General features: G+C 29.0%; 1 long non-coding RNA gene across 1 annotated transcript; it reads left to right on the top strand.

Moving 5' to 3' along the window:
- The first annotated feature begins 240 nt into the window (after positions 1 to 240).
- Positions 241 to 1,773, top strand: LOC149056989 (uncharacterized). The gene is made up of 4 exons (XR_016191186.1): positions 241 to 396; positions 849 to 860; positions 1,148 to 1,177; positions 1,697 to 1,773. It is a non-coding gene; the product is annotated as an uncharacterized LOC149056989 (long non-coding RNA).
- The last annotated feature ends 2,930 nt before the right edge of the window (positions 1,774 to 4,703 follow it).

Genomic DNA, 4,703 nt, shown 5'->3' with positions numbered 1-4,703 from the left:
TGCATATTAATTCTCAAACTGCACGCCTCTGTTAGTCGTTATGAGAAGTTGTAACATGTACCTATATTGTATTCTTGAAAAATAAAACTTAATTACACAGGTGTTAAAAAATAAATATGGTTTTAACCAACGAATAAAAAAATATATTATTATTTTTTATGATAAACAAAAAATTAATTATTTATTGTGAACATTATTTCGTTTATGTGGGTGGTGGGAGGGGGCTTCGCTTATATAAGACATCGAGAAACATTATTTTATTTTAATCATTGTTCAACGTTCACATTCTTTTCTTGTATTTACCCAAAATGCGTAGTTTAATGTTGATCACAATTATAGTTATTGCAATTTCAGTCACTATACCCCCTACTTTAGGTGATTTGGTGACCTTACGAAGTAAGGATCCTTTTTTGATATAATATAATGATTTTATTTTGATTATTTTTTATTTTTTTTTATGTTTAAACTGAAATCAAACATAATTATATTATAATAACCTTACAGAAAAATAAAATGTATGCCATAATTATATTTTATTTGTATAGAATATGAAAAAATTATAAAAATTGTATATTTACGGATTTTTTTTAATAAAAGACATTTCATTGATTTTAGAGAGACATAAAAATCTTCTGTACATCATATTCATATAAACTAATTCCGCTACATTATGCAGATGATTTGTTATACTATAGTTGTTAAAAGGTAGAATAACGTATATAAAATTATCGAACTGATATGGTTGAAATTAATAATTTTTTAGTATGTAATAATTATTCAATAGTAGTAATTTGTAGTAAATAAATAATATAATAATGGCGAATACAAATGTATTATTTTATTTTTAGATTATTGTCGTAGTAAGTTTTGTTATTATTAATTAATTTGTATGATATTCTTTATGATTAATACAATCAAAAGGTTGATATATTATGTGTTATTTATATTCTTAAATTACAGTTTAATATCGGATTGTAAACATAATATAAACAACCACTTTTAATATTTATTCAGTCTTTTGTTCTTCAAATTAGATTTAGTTGCCCTATGCAAATGATTCATTATAAAGATTGATGACTCATTAAATAAACTAACTGTTTATGTTACTCGAGCGTATTTTTATGAGTAAAATTTTAAAATTTTATAGGTATTCTAACAGATTATTGTGATGTTAATAGTAAGATTATTTAATTAACAGACTAATAAGTGATTTTATTTATATTACATGATTTTTAAAAAAATATGTAAGACATATTTAAATCATTGTCTATTGTTTAATAGATTTTAAACATTAATTATTTTGGTCATTCAATTTTACTAAAGACCTGGAAATAAATTTATCATTAGAATATAATATATACATTTTACTAACTGCATTTAGTATTTATTTTTTTGCGAGTTCTTTCCTGGCCAAAACATGTCTATGTTACAATAGTTATCTTGTTATGTATTTACGAAATATTGGATATGTATATACTAATAAAAACTGACGTTATGTTATGAATCTGTTTAACTAATTAGCACTATTCCTATTCAAACGAAATTCCTACCGCGTCATTGTAACAACTTATAAATAAAAACAATTTTATTGTACGTATCTTTTACTAGTTTATTGAAAAAATAATGCTATAACTATAGCAGATATCATATTAGTGTTTAGTATATATTAAATAATACTAAAATAATACAATTTCAGATATTAGAAGCGATTTCTTTAAAAGTGGTAATCCAAGTATGTATTTGAAACTGACTAATTAATATAGTATATCTGTGATATCTTTTATAATAAATATTTATCTAGTCAATACACATCTATTAGATATCAATATCTGAATAAATTAGATTTTTCTGATGAAAAAGTTATTTTAAATGTTCAAAGACTCTAGCAGTTAATTACAAAATGTTAATTGAACACTTAAATATGTTGGTGATGAAATGAGAAAACTCCAATTTCTTTGGTATCATAAGCTTTTATTTGCTTGTTTTTTTTTCCAATGAGTATCCTCCCTAATCTCAAGAACCACTGCTAACTTAAATTATATGCCAATTGTCAAACCTCCTTATTGTGAATACCTACTTGTGTAGGTTTTAGATTATTTTGAGTAGTCGGGGAATACTGCAGTCTACAGTAGTACAAGTACTGGTGGTATTTGTACACATAACGGGGTACGGGGTCGATCGTCGTCGGTACAAGCTTGGTATTCCAAATTTATAAATTAAATATTCGTCGGACTTCTTTTCAGTTGGCTGCCGTTTCGACGGTTTTGTTCCCAGGCGTCATCGTCAGCGGCTACGAGGTCTGTGTGGGCACGTTGCGTCCCGCTGCGGGTACAAGTCGCCGTTTGGCGCAGGCTTCGGCGTAATCCGGATCTCGTCCGGAGAATGATTGGTTTTGTTAGCACCGTCGCCGACTGTCATATATAACGGGATTATCGGTCGGACGATACACCCACGTTAGTTTTATTGTGGCTGTACCTATATTGACCATCGGGGCAGTTGGTCCTGAAAAGGACCGGTTTCAAGTCGTACCGATGGTACGTGGATCGCCGTCCAGCGGTGGCGTCAATCACACGCCGAGCACGTTCGCTAAGATGTGAACACAACATAGTAATCGATTAACCCTGATCGATGTGATTGGTGGTAGGACTGTGTGAAAGTGCCAGGTAGACAACTTAATTGCACCCCGGGTTGCCGTGAGAAAAGTTGTCTAATAATATGTCGGCCGTGGTCACGGAATCACTGTCATACGTTCGCTGTCGACGGCGGTGCTTGTAGTTGTCTGCACATTGCAGTCGCAGTACTGCAAGTTTCTCGGCTTCGACGATTATAATAGTCTTCTGAATGGTTGGATGTTAGTGTGGTTAGTGACAGCTATTAATATTAGTATTTAATTACAGCAATAGGTCGTCAACAAAATTGTTAACGAACTTCCGATTTCACACACAATGACATTCAGGCGTAACTACAAACATATCTATATAATATATGAATTTATATAACAGTTGAATTTTAACACAAAATGTTGAACGTTATCCCAATAACCTTATCATAATATTGTCTTAATATTATATACTGCAGATAAGCCTAAAAATGTAGTAATAAGTATGAACTCACCTGTTTCTTTTCTAGCTTTTTGTTACTGCTAAAAAATTATTTATAGCAGTAGAGATTAAATGATTTATATAAGAATAATCCTATTAATAAAAATAAAAACAAACATAGGTAACAAAAATATATATCAATATAATAGAGATTAGTAGGTACCTATCTAAAATATTCGTATGTAGTATTTTATATTTATATTAACCTATATTGCTTTACTATTATATATTTATAATAGGTATATACTATGTTATATAGTCAATACTATTGTGATATTATTTTAGTAACTATAGGTAATGTTAAAAGTTACAAACCACATACTAATTGTAAAACATTTCGTTACAAAAAGGTAATAAAATCTTGTGAAAGTTAAATCTAAGCTAAGATAAATAAATATACCACAATGAAATCATAACCAAATATACTTGTAGTTGTGAATCGTAAAAGGTTATCGAATATTAATATATGCAGTCAACTAAATATTATTTCTAACTTATAATGGTTATGTTAATGATTAATTGGTCCATGACTCATTGAAGCTGGACTGAGATGCATTAGATGTAGTGAAATTACACCATGAATTTGTTTTGCTGGTCTTAAATGAGAATATTTCTATTTCTAGCTTTGGCTCGGATTTTTTTGAATGTTGTTAGATCGCCTATGTTATTATCTTTATTTTAAATTTGCTAATTGTCTTTATATTTTCGCATTCTGCGTTCAACCAAGGAACGGGCGATCTTTTTCCTTTGTATTGTATTTTACCTATATTGCTGAGTGAGTGGAGAAAATTATAGAATTGGTAAAGTTTGCGATATCGCCATTAATATTAAAAAGAAATGATTGTTATTATTATTTAATTTTAAAATGAAAGTCGAATATGAAATAATTGAATACAGCTTTCTATACTAACTAATTTAATATTATTTTATATATTTTTCTAGCCACATTAGGTACGTATATTTTTGTTTTGATTATTAATATTTTATTCTGTTTGAGATTTAAATATTGTATTTTTATTTATTATTTGATAAATAAGCTTCAATGTAAATTTAATTTATACTAAATACCATAGTTTAGGTTAGGTTTTAACTGTGTAGTATTGCATAAAAATCAGTAGAGCTAATGAACGTGTATCATCGCAGATGTTAGTTTTTCGATTAATTGTCGTTTGCGAGGAAGAGTTTTTTGATCGATTGGCACGTATTAAAATCGAAGTTCAGAAACATTAGAGTTTCTACAATAATTTATTGTTAGTAAAATATTTTTTATAACAGCAGCATCGAAAGTTAAGTTTTCCATAACGCTAAAAGCGTTGAAAAGCAACCTTTTTCCGTCCACTGGGTGGTAAAATGCATAGAACCCCAAATTGACGGGTTGTAATATAGAAATTTCAAAAAGTATCTAGTGGTAATGTGAAAATCCCAAAAAGTGCTAAGCTTATTACGCTTGCTCAACCAGACACCGGTATAGATACCACAGTCCTAACAAAACATACATTTTTACAGGTTACATCTTATATTTTTTCGCGTCATCTTAAAGATCTGTTCTGTGTTTCCGATAATAACCCTTCACTCTGACCTTTATTTATCCATCGTCACTGA

The sequence above is a fragment of the Diuraphis noxia genome, unplaced genomic scaffold (assembly GCF_037042655.1).
Source record: "Diuraphis noxia isolate RWA-SAM2 unplaced genomic scaffold, SU_Dnox_SAM2 contig0003, whole genome shotgun sequence".
NCBI lineage: Eukaryota > Metazoa > Arthropoda > Insecta > Hemiptera > Aphididae > Diuraphis > Diuraphis noxia.
This window is presented reverse-complemented; position numbering and strand designations above follow the sequence as displayed.